The following is a 16807-nucleotide window of genomic DNA, read 5'->3' on the forward strand; positions in this document are numbered from 1 at the left end:
ATGAGATCTGTTAAGAGACTCTTTACATTTTACGTCTTTTCCAAATACCTTGAACTAAGAAAATTGTCAGGAAAGGAATTTATCTGAATTTTAAAACACTCTCAAAACAAAGGTAGAACTGTCAAAGAAAATAGTCTGAATCTCTAGATTTTATAAATATTAATGGGTTGCATAGTTAGAAAGCCAGACTAGAATATTCTTTGCTATCCATTTCAGGGGGAGATGTAATGAAGAAAAAAGGATGTTTATTCTTACTCCCGTGCAGATCAATCTAAATTCATTTACGTTTTAGAAAAACATTTTTCCTTCTATGGAGCTAAGATTGCTCTACTGATAACTGAGCACCTCTCAAGTCTAACACCACCTAAGATCATTTCTTCTTCAAAACGGAAAGAAAGCCTTTCCTTCTGGGATGGAAAGGGCATTAACCTTGGAAAGAAAATTGGACAAGGGTCTTGACGGCCAAACGGGACCCCTGAAGGTGCCGTGGAATCGGATTTTCTAGAGACCATCGCCGAATTCAGGCCGGGAAACCCGCACACAAGGAATGGGCTTTCGCCACCCTGGAGTCCCTTAGTCTTCCAGGTGCCAAAGGAGGAGTCGCGGTTTCTTTCATGGCAACGCCGAAAGGCCGTCCCGGAACGCGCTCCGCAGCCAAGCGCGAGGCGAAAGAAGGAGTAACTTTCATCCTGCCAACAGCCATGAAATCGCAGCGGTTGCTCTTCTTGCTCTCTCTCTCGTCTCTTTCTTTCACGCAGATGCACAGATTGGCAGGCAGCACCAACTTGCGGCCACCGCACCTCGAAGTGCGTGTCTTCCACCCGTTCCCCCACATGCGCGCGCAATCACACCCAGAGAGAGAGAGAGAGAGAGAGAGAGAGAGAGAGAGAGAGAGAGAGATGCATACATACACGCGCGCGAGCTAGGTACTCAGAGAATGTGGATGATCACGGGAGGGGGCTCTTTTCTTCTGCCTCTCCCCCCTCCGCCCCGCAGCCGCCACTTCTCTCCCTCCATTGCGTCGGCTTTCGCCCCCCCCCCGCCTCCTCCTCCTCCTCCTCCTTCCACCGCTCCTCTTCTCGTGCCCTCTGCCTTCGCTGCTCTTCCAACCGAGCGCGCGCGCGCCCGCATTTGTCTAGTGCTGCGCGCGGGGCACCTGCTCGTCTGGCTGCTGCTGCTGCTGTTTGCTGCTGTCGCCAGCGCCACCCATTGCTGCCGAGGCTAAAGTCTGCTGTTGCCGCTGCTTAGCGGTTCCAAGCATCCTTCGCCGTTGCCGCCACGGGCGCCACTATTCCAAGCTGCTGCCGCCGCCGAGCTGTTGCGGAGCGAGTCGGGCTCCTCCGGTGGGGTTTGCCCCTTTCCCCGCCCGCTCCTTCCCCCTGCCTGCGAGTCAGCCTGGCTCGGAATCACGTGGCAATTGCCTGAGGCAGAGACTAAAGAGGGGGGAAAAAAGCGCTTCATTCCTTCTTCCACCGCCATACTGTATTTTATAGTAACTCGCGTTTTTATTCCTTCCTTTTACTCCCGCTCGGTGAGTACCTTTCCGCTGAAATTCTTGTCCTCCTTTTTTTGTCCTGTTTTCTTCTTCCTTTTTTGTTTTTGCTGCTTTTTTATTTTTACTTCTTTGTTTTCATGGATTTGATCCTTTTTCTGATGAGAAGTTTTTTTTTTCTTAGCATGCGATGGTTTACTAAACTGGGAGCAAAAGGTGTTGCTGGGACTGGAAGTCGCTAGGAATCTTAAAGAGCAAAAAGAAACGCCGAAAAAAAAATAGACTTGCCAGTCCAGCAACAGTGTAAATGCATACACATTATTTACGTATATATACACATGCAACTGGTTTTGTACTGACCAAAAAGCGATGTAAATTATTATGCATTTTTTTAAAAAAGCAAAGAGATGAGAAGTGGGCATGTTGCTTAACTAACTCTCTCTTGCAGAGATTTTTGACGGTGTTTTCTTTTTTTGCTTTTTTGTGTATATATATGGGATTTAAAGATGCATTTTACAGCAACGTTTACAAACAGTTTGTGATCTTGCAATGCCTAGTGCAAGCCACCGAGCAAGATATTAATTTTGTTAAATGTTTTTTTTTATTATTGTTTTGTTTCTTTTTCTTTTTTTGGACATCCGGTTGGAATCAGCCGTTTTTCTTCTTTTTCTGGTTTTATAATGTGAAACTTTTCTTGCAGCTTGGTACTGTTGAGCATTTTTAAATTCTTCCTCCCCCGTCCAAAAAAATGCCGTGTAGTAAAAGAGAGAGGGAGAGAGCCAAAAAATATTTCCTTTCCAGAGTTTCACTTTTTAATATTTTTATACAGAGATAATTTTATGATAATTATCATAATGTTGATAGCAATGCACATATATACAAATAAATATATTTTCAAAAGATGGCAGTGGAAGGTTTTCCTGGAGAATGAAGTGCCGTTTGGTTTCCTTGTCAACGGAAGATGAAGTGAACAACTGAACATCTCTCCCCAGTGCAGGTACTTCAGCTCCTTGTAGGCGTTTCCACTCTTTGTAAATTACATTATGAGATATATTTTTTCTCTCTCCCAAATAAGTTCTCTTGAGTGTTGGCTGCAGAACTGTAAGTGATGGCAGAGATGATACTAGGTATTCTTATACTGTTTAGGGGTGCTAGATATTACACTAATTGTATGCAGGTCACTGAAACAGCATGGATTGTGTATATGAAGTAAGTTTATCTGAATGGAAATATGTATCTTACGGGAGCACTGATGTTCTTAAGAAATTGACAGTGACGGAACTTAATTGTTGAAGAAAGATGTTGGGATTTTGTTATTGCCCACTAGGTGTCTGCGACAGACAGATTGACAGTCTTTCTCCCATACCTGTTTCATTGTGAGCCTCATATATTTTCCCCCAGCACACACATTTCCTCTTTATTTCTAAGTTCATTTTTGTTATATTAATTTAGTAAAGAGTGAAATAATTTATTGACTACCACCTTTTTGTGTCCAGTTATGAGACTAGAGTGTTGATAAATTGTAGGTTCTTATTTTGGTTTGTATAATTGTTAATGTTACTGCCCAGTCATTAAATATTATAAAGCATAACTTTTTCAATTGTGCTTAGTCATTGGATCAGACATGAATAACTTGTATGTGAAACTCTGCATTTGCTTTGTGTTGAAATGTGAAAAGACAGAACAATTAATAAATGGATGAAAATATTTTGTTCTTCCACATTGTTTGTCTTTTTGAACAAACAGTGGTAGGATAAGGATTAGAGTACTAAACTTTGCATATTTGCAGTTTTTGTGATACTCAGACAGTATTAAATAGTCAGTATAATAAAATTATACTGATTAAATATCAGTATAATAAAAAATTGATAGTTTCTCTAATAGACACAAGTGTGTAGCAGTTGCATTTCATAAATTTAACCATGAACACAACCATTTGATTTACCAAAACTTCATAGTGTCTGCAATTTGAAATACTTTGTGCATGCATTTATAATGATGCAAAAGTTTGTATGTATTACCTGCAGTAACTGCTAGCATTAGAGGAAAGCCATATAAATTAAGTTGGTAGAAAAGTGGAGACTGACATGACAACATAATAGAAAAGCAGAGACTTGTATATTTTTCCCAGAATCATGGAATAAAGCTGCATAGCAAACTTGAGGAAATATGTAATTCATATATCACTGACCCAACAAGACTGCTTGGACAGAAATTATTTGGAGGGTGCAGTTTGAATCCCATTTATCCCCATTCCTTCTAAAACATGACCACATCTATACAGAAGTAAACTCCATTTGTTTATCTTGATCCAGTATTGATAAACTGAAAGTTAAAATTGAGAATGCAAACTTAAGCAGACAAAGCCCCATTGACCTGATTAAAATCTTGTTCTCTATAAAGATGCTTGCAGTTGGGCTGTCTGACTGATACATCAATATAGTAACACATCCTTTACATAATTTAAATAAATACCAAAGGTATTAAGAATATCAATCAATTTATTTGCAAATTATTTTCAGGAAATTGAAAATACTAGCTGTACAAAAGGTTCATTGCAGCAATATTACTGGCTTACTGGCTTTATTAGTTACACATATTTTCAAATGATTAGGTTTCAAAAGTGATTAAGTTAAAATATGAAAAATAGCTATACTGTATCAGAAATCATTTATAAAATTCGTTTTTAAGATGATCTGAAAAAACGATCAGACTTGCATTCATTTGTTGCCTAGAATAATGCAGGTATCAGAGCTCACTGATTTTATTGAATATTGCCTGATTTTATGCCATATTCTATGTATGAACATGCACTGAATTTATTGGACAAATATTTTGATATATATAGATACAAGTAAAACTGTGTCAAATGTATATTTTGAAATAGAAAAACAAAAAAACCTTGAGAGCTTTTATATTGGTGGAATCCATTGAAGACTACTGAAATATAAATGCAATGAATGTGCATATGCTTGTATTTTAAATCTTGGGGCAAATGTTGTATTGTTTCAGTTTTGATAAGACATAGTTGTTCAGAAGAATCTGGTAGATAAAAGGTGCAGCCTGAATTTAACCTTTTATGTAGAAATAAATCAGTTTCTTTTAAGGAGACCTGTTTCTAAGAAGCAACTAAAGTTAGCTATGGTGTAGCCTAGAATTGGCTTGCAAGTGTATTGGAGAATGCAACTTTGATACTCACCTTTTTGTGAAAGTGCATGTTGTTCCAGTTGAATTTAAACAAAGTTATTGGGATCAGAGTTATGTATACTAATTAAATAGAACTTTGAATATTTGAAGGCAGAAGAATACTGATAAAATGTGTTAGTTCTCAATATGGAAAATGAGAAGTTTGCAAATGTAATTAATAGCATGTTGTAATTGATGCATAATTCATGTAGCATGTTCATGTTAAAAAATGGAACATGAGCTTTAATGCCATGAAATTGCTTATTTTTAAAAAAACAACCTTACAACAACCTAACAAATAAGACCACTTGAGAGATAAGATCAACAGTACGCTGTATAGCAGTGGTTCTCAACCTTCCTAATGCCGCGACCCTTTAATACAGTTCCTCATATTGTGGTGGCCCCCAACCATAAAATTATTTTCGTTGCTACTATGTAACACCGGGAACCACAAAACCTGGGTGGGTGTGGCCAACTCAACATCACTCCCACCTAGTCACATGACATCCCCCCAGACATGCCTACCAAGGTTTCATGGCTCAGTGTTTTCTGTGGGAATAGGGTCTCCCTCTCTTCTCTCCCCCTTCCTCTCATTTCTGTTTTTCTCTATTTTTCCTATCCCTTTCTCTTCTTCCTTTCTTTCTTTCCTTCCCTTTCCCTCTTCCTTTTTCTTTCTTTCTCATTGAATACGATAGCAAATCCAAAATAAAGTTATTAATTGTAGGAAATTGCTTCTCTGTAATCTTTTCATAGTGAACTCTAAGTTGATAGAAGCTGGCAAGATTGTACTAACAGCAATAGCATATATATTTTGATTTCTTTTGAGTTTGACAATATAATACGTTATCCAAAATTATAAATAATCTTATTTTCAGATGCATTTTTTTGCCATCTCTGTTATTTTCTTTTTAAAAAATCAGACTTGCTTCCAATTTGTGCCTTCTGGCAAACTGTAGTTTTCTTGGCAAGAGACCTAGCTTGCCATTGCTTTTGTCATAGGTCTGAGAAAGTTAGTTTCTTTCTTTCTTTCTTTCTTTCTTTCTTTCTTTCTTTCTTTCTTTCTTTCTTTCTTTCTTTCCTCTCTTTCCCCCTGATTTGTTTCCCTCTTTTCCCTCTCTCTCGTTCTCTCCCTTCAGCTCTCTTTCATTTTTTTCTCCCCCTTCTCCCTCTAATTTGTTTCCCTCTATTTTCCCTCTCTCCCATTCTCTCCTTCCAGCTCTCTTTCATTTCTCTCTCTCTCTCTTTCTCCCCTTTTTTCTTTCATCTCTTTCTTGAGCGTGCAAGCAAAATACCTTCCTGGGCCGGGATCACGGCGGCGGGAACAGCGACTCCTTCCGCTGCTGCCCCTGAGAAGTGAGTAGCTGGCTGTACTGCGCAGGAGACTCCTCAGTGCCAAGCTCAGGTCGGTCCCCTTCGTGTTGACTCAGGAAAGAGCCAGAGCATCCGTCTCTGGATGCAGAGAGGGAAGAGTTCCAGAAGGAGATCCCTGTGCAGTGCAGGAGAACTGGAGCTCTTCCCTCCCTGCACCAAACCAGCTGCTGCTGCTGCTTCCCATTCCCCTCCTTCCTGAGCCAACACAAAGGGGACCGCAGCTCGCACTGACCTGAGTCTGGCGCTGAGAAGTCTCCTGCGCAGTATGGCGCCCCTGCGCCGCATACCCAGTTACTCACTTCATTGCGCAGTGGTGACAGCGGGAGGAGAGTTGTTGTCCCCTTCTCCTTGATCCTGGCCCAGGACGGTATTTTGCTTGCATGTGCGCAAGAGATGAGCACAAGAAAAGGGCTGGAGCTCTTCCCGACACGGAATCGCAAAAGCAGGCGAGAGGCTCATGCCTTCTCGGGGCAGAGAGCAGATCGTGCGATTGGGTCAGCAGGGAGCCGCAGGAGAGGGGTGAAAACCTATTAAGACTGTCTTAATAGGGAATGTCAGCGTATGCGCATCCCACGTTCCTTTATTTTATTTTATTTTCCCCACCTTCTTTTACGTCTCAGAAATGGTACCGCTTGGCTTCCGTAGCTCTGTCCATCAACCTCCATCACTCGGAGCGAGCTGCTTTCTCAGCGTCCTCTGTGCTGCACATGTCTCTCTTTTCCCCATCCTTGCCTCCATTTCCTACTTTTCCCCCACCCACCACACACACCCCTCTCCTTCTGCCACGCGGGGAACCCGAGCCGCTCCTTCCCTTCGGGCTGGTTTCTCAGCAGCCTTTCTGCGGGAGGCTCCTCGGCAACCCCTGTGAAAAGGTTGTTTGACCCCAAAAGGGGTCGCGACCCACAGATTGAGAACCGCTGCTGTAGAGTATACATCATTTAATAAGAATACTGTGCTCTTATTAAATGAAGTATACTGATACAAATTGCATTACATAAAAAGATATCTCAGTACTTTTATATTAGATGGTTATTTATGAATATCTATGAGGAAAATAAATATTTTTATGTATAACTGGTTTCCAGATTTCAGTGGTAATATTTTGTCTCTATATATTTTAATCTATATTTTACAGTACTATGTATAATATACAATAAAACATAAATACTATAAATATAATCTGTTTACTCATTAAATTGGAACCAGGCCAAAACATATTGGCAGGTCACATTAGAATATCAATATCCATTAATGATACTTATTTGAGTAACTGGGTAGTTATAGATGTATTTAGCATTAAGGTTGAGCAGTAAGTTTGCATTGGATTCCAAAAAAGTGCTTCAAAGCACACAGGGACATAAGAGGTTTGTGTTTGCAATTTTTTAACGCAAATGCATTTCCCCAAGATCATGTGACTGCTAACAATGTATCATATTTTAAAGAGTGGCAGACAGATTCTATGTTACTCATTCCCATGTACTCCAAAGCAATTTTTCCAAATTATTAAATTTACTCTTTAAGTATAATCAAAATTGTTATCTTGGGTCTGAAAAATCATGATTTAATACTGCTGTTTACATATATAGGCTTTATATGTGTATGTCTGTGCACTTACTAGGGCTATGCAGAAATTTAAGTTTAAAGGTGGAATGTGTTTCAGACTAGATATGGGTGCTATAAATGTATCTTTTACCATGTTTACCATGATGAAGGGCAAATGTATAAACTCAGGAAAAGATACATTCCTTTAAGGTTTATTTGTGTGCTAGTGCAGCTGCATTTTTGCCTTCCAAATATACATCTCTATACAATTCTAATATTCACTATGAAGTAGCTATAAAAATGGCATAGTCTGCCCTATACTTAATATGATCGAGCAGTTAAGGAATCAGCTATTCCAATTCTGCCTTAGGTATGGAAGCCTCTGAATGAACTTGGGCCAGTCACTGCCTCTTTGCTTTAATCAGTTGCAACCAGTCAACTAAAAAAAACCTGATTAATAAACTTTACTGTAAGAACTAAGGTGGTGGGACAAATAAGAATGACAATATATAGGTAGTTGTCGACTTACAACCCCAACTGAACCCAAACTCTCTGTTAAGTGAGTTTTGCCCATTTTACAACCTTGGTTGCCATAATTGTTAACTGAATTACTGCACTTGTTAAGTGAATCTAGCTTCCCCATTGATTTTGCTTGTCTAAAGGTTTGCAAAAATGGATCCCATGACCTTGGGCTACAGCAACGGTCGTAACTGTGAACCAGTTGTCTAGGATCTGAATTTTGATTACATGATCATGGAGATGCTACAAAGGTCATAAGGTTGAAGAATGGTCGTAAGTCATTTTTTCAGTGCTATTGTAACTTTGAACACTAAATGAACTGTTGTAAGTGGAGGACTACCTGTACTACTATATCCTAGTTGGATTACTTACCATAGTAAGTGTAGAGAAGTTACTAGGAAAGGTAGAATTAAAAAATATCCTACAACTTCAAATATCTGATTTGCACTGGGTTTAATAAAGAAAAATAAAATAAAAGTATAACATGTTAAGTTTACCTACTATAGTCACTGAGTATGAGATACATATTTAATTGCCATGTATTCCCTGCAGCAGGAACAATCCTTTCAGCCTTCAGCTCCTCAAAGGCATTGTGTTCTAATTCTGTTTGTGATGCCAGATATTATGCCATCATAAAAGTGGGCAAGAGGTTCATGTTTGGAAAACAGTGAATGTTAAACTGACATGGATTGTCAAAGATTTATGGAGCACAGAAAAACAGCTAAGTAACTTAGTTGCAGGGAAGAATATGGACAGGAAATGTCCACAGAAAAGGAATGAAACTAGACATGTCATAGTCTACAGAGAGATGTGAGGATCAACAGTCCAGTTCTGCCTGACAAGGAAAGGGATTGGATCCAGCTTTTTCAAGAAATGCTTGAGAAACATGAAAAAGACAGACAGTGTTTGTCCCAAGCTTTAAAAGAGGGTATTGCAAATAAAGTCAGGGTAATGTTAATCTGGTCTCAAAAGGCTATTCTAAAATGGCAACAACAATAAAAATGGACTGACAGTCCCTGCCCACTTTACTTCCCAAGGATAGGGAACTAACAGTAGGTGCCATCAGACTGTGCATTTGAATCTTTTCAGTGTGAATAAAGCAGCCTTACAGATCTAGATATAAAAGACATAAGGGATGATCTTGAAGGACATGAAGAAGAGGCACTACTGACGCAACAGACAAGATCGGCTGAAGTCCATTCCAAGAAACTGTTGAGAAAATGTTTCAAAAAAGCCCCTCCAAAATTCATATGAAGTTAAAGAAAGGAAGGTCATTCAGACTTACAAGATTTTGTTAATAGAGCTGTTCTAATAAAATTTGTTTTAGACCTAAATGACATTGGATTCTTAATCTGGTCTATTTTATAGGACTGATACTAGGAGCCAAGTAGGGCTTTATAGCTGAAAAAAGGCATTTGGAATGCCATTTATAACCAGAGGATGGTATGCAGCACAGACATAATATAGTTTCTTTTTTTTTTTCAATTCGGAGACCTCTCTGCATTATGGATCAGTTAGAGATTTGAATAGTCTTCAAGGAAGCTTTATGTATGGTACATTGCAGTAGCCCAAGTGAATGGTGATAAAAATATGAGTTCAGTTGAATGTGATTGATTTTGGAAATTGCTTGTGCATTTGGTTCCATGTGTCTGGTGTGGAAATTAAATAAGTAAAGTAAGTTATTTTCATGAAAAAGTATAGAGTGCGTTCTATTCCATTTATGTTTTATATATGGCCATGTAAAATTTTATCTAGAGGAAGTACAATTATATTTCCTACTGATGTTAAAATTAATTTAAGAAATATGAAACAGAGTTTTCATTCTCTAAAAGAAGTTCCTTTTTTTCCAATTTTCAGATGGAAACTACACTAGAGACAAACTTTTTGTTTTATACAGAGTAAAATGCCAATTTTAATTTCTTGAATCTCATTGAAGCAATTGGAATTTGATGTGGGATTATCTATGAAGCATTATCGTTTTCACAATTGTTTGATGTTATAACTCAGGGATTAATTTACCAATAATTAAAATAAATGAGCAACCTTTAAAGGGCTCAGCAAATTTTAAATGCTAGGCAAGTAAAATTAATTATTTTTATTAATTAATAGGTAACTTGTTTCAACAAATAAAAAAATATATCAAAATCTTTGTGTAATGGGTTCTATTAACTTGCTTCTGCAACTCATTCATTTTTCAGTACTTGAAAATTCTGTAGCATTTCTGTGAATATATGAATGCATTAAGCAGCAGAACATAGAAGTGTTTTTCAATTTGGACTTTGAATAGTTTCTAAATAAATAGAAGATTTTTATTTTTTTCAAGTTTGGAATTATTAAAACAATATGATAGCACGTGGTGCTAATGTCAACTCACAAAGCATCCCTGGCCTCTAACAGACTATTTTTCCATTCTATTAGTTTAGCGTCTGAATAAATTAATTAAGGTAGAATCCTTTTCACAGAAATGAAAAAATAATTAATGTAGAATTCTTTTTACAGAAATTTGAAGCAATGCAGGAAACATTGGTATTTCAAGCAGACTTCCTTTAGCAGTAACAATAGCACCTAGACTTATATACTGCCCCATAATGCTTTACAGCACTCTCTAGGTCAGTGATGGCGAACCTATGGCACGCGTGCCACAGGTGGCACGTGGAGCCATTTGTCAGGGCACGCGAGGTGCTGCCCTGTTAGCTGGCCAGCACGCATGCACGCACTGGCCAGCTGATTTCACCCTTTTTTAAAGCCATTTTTCGCCCTCCCCAGGCTCCAGAGGCTTTCAGGGAAGCCTCCGGACGGACCCTGAAGCCTTCGGAGCGCTCAAAACGATCCTCCGAGCAAACCGGAAGTCACTTCTGGTTTGCTGGGAGGGTCGTTTTAAGCGTTCCGTAGGCTTTAGGGAAGCCTCCGGATGGTCCCTGAAGCCTCCGGAGGGCCTCCAGGGGTGTGTGGGAGGCTCTTTTCGCCCTCCCCAGGCTCCTATAAAGCCTCTGGAGCCTGGGGAGGGTGAAAAAAGCATGTAAAAATGGGGGTGGTCGCGCCTCTTGTGCGTGCATGCGCACTGGGGGATTGCACATTGCATTATGGATGCGGCACGCCCGCACACGACCCCCCTGTGCTCCCCCCACTTGTGGCACGCGAGCCAAAAAAGGTTCGCCATCACTGCTCTAGGTAGTTTACAACCTCAGCATATTGCCCCCAAAAATCTGGTCCTCATTTTACTGACCTCGGACAAATGGAAGGAGGCCCGCCTGTCAGGATTGAACCATGATTAATATGATTAAAGGTAAGGAAATATTTTCATATGAAAGGCTGAGAGAGGTTCAAGAGTATATTGAAGAGAGAAAGAGTCTTGTGGCTTTATGGGTTTCCAGCAAACAAGTCCAAATATTAGAAATGATGGGAGTTGAAATACCACGGCCCACCCTTATTTTGGGGAAAATGCATAAGTTCAATATTAAAGCTCAAGAACTATGTGCAGAAGCTCTCAGCTCCCATTCTCCATATTTCCAGATAGGGCTGGGTAAGGTCTGTTTTGTAAATCATAGAGAATTGCTATTGCTCCGTATGAACTGAGAAACTTTTTTTCCTTTGACCACACCTCCTAGTGTGGCCACTCCCCAGAACTGTTCCTCAGTCAGCCTGTTCGGATTGAATATCTAGAGCTCCAGCTGAATTTAATCCTTTTTTGGCTTGGACTCTCCATGAATCATTTCTTTTTTCCTAAATTCTCCCCTATCCTTTCTATTACACCCTTGTACTCTCGCTATGTATTTTTCCAGCTGCTTCACTCGCTTGGGAGGCCAGGAGATAAGCGTGAAGGTGTGGGGTGCTCCTCAGCCGCGCCGCTTTGGACGGCTTCGGAGGCCCGCCGCTTGCCTTTAAACAGGCGCGGCAAGAGCGGTGAGGTCCCTGTGCCCTTCGGTCACCTCATTTGTTGTTTTAGTCACAGTTTTTTTGTGCCCCGGCCTATTTCCAGACCTCAGCCACCGCGGAGGAGCGTGCGGCCGCCGTTTCAACATGCAGTCACCGCTTTCGCCTCCCTTGATCCCCACACTGTTGCGGCGGCCATTTTGGGCATGAATTTTTCACGCCCTTTCAGCAACGACAATTCCGTTCAGCCACGCTACATCAGGAGGCCGCTGGGGGACGGCCCAGGACAGACCCGCAGTTCGGGTTCCGCAAGTACAATCGCGGGGGGCCTCCAACAGGCCATTCCACAAGTCCAAGTGACTGCCCGAACACATCGCCCATAGGAGGTCGGTTACAACTCTTTGCCTCACATTGGGCTCAAACCACGGAAGACGCCTGGGTTCTCCAGATTGTCAGGGAAGGCCTCTCCCTGAAATTTCTGTCCCCTCCACCCCGAAATTTTGTCAGGTGTCCCACTCCCTCCTGCCCTCTAAAATAGGAGCGTTTGAACCAGGAGGTCCTCCACCTCCTGGAGATAAATGCAATAGAGCCGGTGCCCTCCGACCAGCAAGGGAGGGGATTCTACTCCATCCTCTTCCTGGTACCCAAGAACTCTGGGGGGTGGAGAGCCATCTTGGACCTCAACAGGAACATTGCCTGTTCAAGATGCAGTCCCTCCAGTCCATTCTGGCGGGGATCTGGCAGGGAGACCTCCTCACCTCTATCGATCTAAAAGAGGCCTATCTACACATGCCCATCCGTCCCCAACACAGGAGGTTCCTGTGTTTCTTCTATGCCGGCTGGCACTTCCAATACAGGGCCCTCCCATTCGGGTTGTCATTGGCGCCCAGGACCTTCACCAAGGTTCTGGTGGTTGTGGCGGCCCAGCTCAGGTGCAGGCCCATAAGGCTGGAGTACTACTTGGACGACATCCTCATTCAGTCGTCGTCCACACAGCAGGCTTTGCGGAATCTCCGCGTCACCATGAGGACCCTCAGGAATCACGGTTTTTCCCTAAACTTGGAGAAAAGCCACCTTGTCCCCACCACCAGACTCATCCACCTGGGGGCAGTGATAGATACCACCTTGTGCATGGTATTCGTCTCTCAAGACAGGTTAGAGGACCTGGTGTCCATGACCCACAAGGTGATGCATGCGAGGCAGGCTCCAGTGGTTCTCCTGTCGCAGCTGTTGGGGAAGATGATCTCCTGCATCTCGATTGTCCCCTGGGCCCGACTCCACTCCAAGGCACTTCAGTGGCTCCTCCTACCCCTCCAGAGGGCCTCCAGGAGCAACTCACCCATGTTGGTGCGTGTCCCCCCGGCGGTGAAGAGGTCTCTCCGTTGGTGGATGTCCCGGCGCTTTACAAGGGCCATCTCTTCAAGGAACCCGAGCGGTTGGTCAACACCACAGACGCCAGCCTTGCCGGCTGGGGGGTACATATGGGTCATCTCATGGTCCAAGGCAAGTGGTCCCCAACAGAGGCAACCTACAGCATAAACCTCCTGGAACTGTGGGCCGCGCAGCTGGCCCTACGCCACTTTCACCAGTCCATTCGCCACCGTCACGTACTCTTGATGACAGACAATGTGGCCACCAAGGCGCACATCAACCGCCAGGGCGGCACCATGTCCAAGAAGCTGATGAGAAGCAGAGACCCTGGACCGCTGGGCAGAAGGTCATCTGGCGTCCCTCCGCTCCGACCACATCTCGGGAGTGGAAAACACCCAGGCGGACTGGTTGAGCAGGACCACCATAGATCCTGCGGATTGGAAACTGGACCCTGCCCTGTTCCACCAGTTAGCCCGCAGATTTGGCACACTGACAGTCGACCTCTTTGTGTCCAAGAACAATGCGCAACTCCAGCAGTTCTTCTCCTGCTTCCACTCTCCAGGGGCAGAGGGGACAGATGTCCTTCGCTGCCCCTGCCCCTCCTTCCGCAGGTTCTCAACAAGGTCATCGCGGAAGGTGCAGAGGTACTCCCCGTGGCCCCTCACTGGCCCCAGAGATCATGGTTCGCCGACTTCGTCAGTCTGTCGGTGTCCCCTCCGTGGCAGATTCCCCCGGATCAGGTCTCCCTCAGCCAGGGGGCCGTTGTCCACCCGGAGCCTCAGTGGCTTCAACTGGCCGTCTGGCACTTGAGGGGGATCTGCTAAGGGGCGATGGTTGTCGGAGGAGGTGGTACGCACCATACAAGCGGCCAGACGCCCTTCTACAATGAGGATTTATGATGCCTCCTGAGCCATCTTTGCCAAATGGTGCGAGGACTTGCACCTTGACCAGGTCACTGTCCCCGTGTCCCGTCTCCTGGATTTCCTGCAGGGAGGCCTCAACAGGGGTCTTGCCCCTAATACGCTCCATCGCCAGGTGGCGGCCCTTTCCACCGTTTGGACTGGCGATCCTACCCTGCCCCTCAGCAGGATCCCCAGGGTGCGCTGCTTCCTCAAGGGTGCTTCCAACCTTCATCCTCCCACAGTTCACCGCTACCCCACCTGGCAGCTGTCTGTGGTCCTGCAGGCGCTCACTGCTCCAACCTTCGAGGCCCTGCACACAGCATCCCTGCGTCACCTTACTCTCAAGACAGCATTACTTATTGCCATTACGTCCGCCCGTCGTATCTCGGAACTGGCAGTCCTGTTCGTCCGACAGGACCTATGTGTCGTCCATCCTGACAGGATGGTTTTGAGACTGGACCCAGCCTTCATCCCAAAGATCAACATGTGGTTCCACAGGGCGCAGGACATCATTCTGCCGAATTTTTGTCCACACCCATCGCATCTCAGAGAGCGCACTTGGCACAAGCTGGACGTTAGGAGGGCTCTGAAAGTTTACATCGCCCGCACTTCGGCGTTCTGGAGGTCAGAGGCCCTCTTCGTCTCATTTCAGCCAGGCTCCTTGGGCAAGAAGGTCTCATCGCCCACAGTGGGCAGGTGGCTACGGGCCTGCATCGCTTTGCCTATCAGAGCCAATCCAGGTTGGTGCCTCGAGACATTACTGCACACTCCACTCAGAGCGCGGCCACCTCTGCGGCCTGGGCTACTCAGGCTTTGATAGTCGACATCTGCAGAGCGGCTACGTGGTCTTCACCGTCACCCTTCATCAGACATTACAAACTGGACGTTTTTGCCTCGGCTGAGGCGTCTTTCGGCAGGAGGGTGCTCCAGGCTGTTGTGTTTACAACCAAATTCCGGGAACCTACTTCTGCCCGCCCAGATGGACAATAACTTGGGTATGTCCCATTGCTTGGACTCTTCAAGCGGTGCACAGGAAAAAGACCATTGGCTTACCTGAAGGGTCTTTTTCTGTGCACCGCGGCAGAGTCCAACCCGCCCTTGATGTTCCGTCCGGGGATTCGTGGTCTTCGTGTCAACAGGATCTGTCTTCTTGGTCACTTCCGCTCCATCCTCACATTTCCTGACTATCTCAAAATTCTGGGGAATGGCCACACTAGGAGGTGTGGTCAAAGAAAAAAAAGTTCCTCAGTCCTAGGGCAACCAGACTGAATTAACCCATTGCTTAGACTCTCCCGCAGTGCACAGAAAAGGACCCTTCAGGTAAGCCAATGGTCTTTTACATCAGTAATACTTAACGTTCATATCAATTAACTTACTCATTATTTTCACTAGAACTAAAATGTAACCAACTATATGGATTCAATTCTGCAATGCAACTTTAACCTTACATAAAATATTTTCTTTTATTTATTTATTTTATTCTTTTATCTACTCTTTATAATAGAATTAGAAAATATTATACATGTATGATTTTTAAAAATACTTTTTATATTACTCTGATTTATTTAGACACAAACAATAATGTCCGAACTGGATTCCTCCAAAGTAATAAAAAGTTAATGATAAAACATGAAAATATTTGAACTTTTTTCTCATTGACCTCTGTCTGTAAGTAGGCCAGTTCCTTGGTCTGTAACTATAGCTTAGAGTGAAGTAACTTGCACATTTCCTTCTTTTAATGTTTGTGTGCAAAAAACAAGTTTTGAAGGCTTAATCCTGTTTTTTCTCTATGGGGGCAAAAAACAACAACAACCCAGCAAGAGAGAACAGATAAAATGGTACAGAGAAATTAATTATCCATCTCTTGTCTCTTGCCGGCTCCTGTACCATTTGTTACTTATTCCAGTGGCCCCCAACCTTTTGGGCACTAGGGACCAGTTCCATGGGGACAGGTATTTCCGCGGACCAGAGGAGGCGTGGTTTTGTGTGCTGCCTATATCCCACAGATGGGGCTTCGCTTGTTTGCATGGCCCGGTTTCTGGCACGTCATGGACCGGTGCCGGTCCACAGACCCCAGATTTATTCCAACTATTTTTCTTTAAAACAAAAAGCACAGAAACCAAGTTACACACAACTTCATGTAATTTGAATGTGGTACTTGTTAATTGTAACCTTGCATGTAATAATTTTAACAGATTAAGAAAAATAGCGAAATGCTCTTTAAAAAAGGTTTGATATTGTGAATTGAACTAAACAAGGGAGTGATTAATTAATTAATTAAGTCAATTTAGGCACTACCTGATTATAAACTGATTCTGGGGTAGTTTACACTATGGCAACGTAATTCTCTGCACACAACAAGACACTATATATAATAAAGAGTGATATATTAGGAGGGTATCTTCATATTCAACTAACCAAGTGATGCATTATTATGTGCATTGCAGGCTAACAGTTTGCACCTGAAAGCAAGAGATAAGATTAATTATTTGTTCAATAATAATGTTCACATTTCATTTGACAGAGCTACTTTGAATTCATATTAAGCTAG

At 43.0% G+C, this 16807-nt stretch overlaps 1 protein-coding gene across 3 annotated transcripts in view; it reads left to right on the forward strand.

Moving 5' to 3' along the window:
• The first annotated feature begins 1073 nt into the window (after positions 1–1073).
• The window catches only part of RALYL (RALY RNA binding protein like), a 226592-nt gene continuing 210858 nt past the window's right edge, over positions 1074–16807 (forward strand). For 2 of the 3 annotated variants that reach the window (XM_081952442.1, XM_081952444.1), the window contains exons 1-2: positions 1074–1531; positions 2394–2489. The gene's annotated coding sequence lies outside the window, so the exon portion shown is untranslated. The remainder of the gene's footprint in view (positions 1532–2393; positions 2490–16807) is intronic. The other variant, XM_081952443.1, reaches the window with a different exon arrangement.

This window comes from Natrix helvetica (genome assembly GCF_964273705.1).
Source record: "Natrix helvetica genome assembly, chromosome: 4".
Taxonomy (NCBI): Eukaryota; Metazoa; Chordata; class Lepidosauria; order Squamata; family Natricidae; genus Natrix; species Natrix helvetica.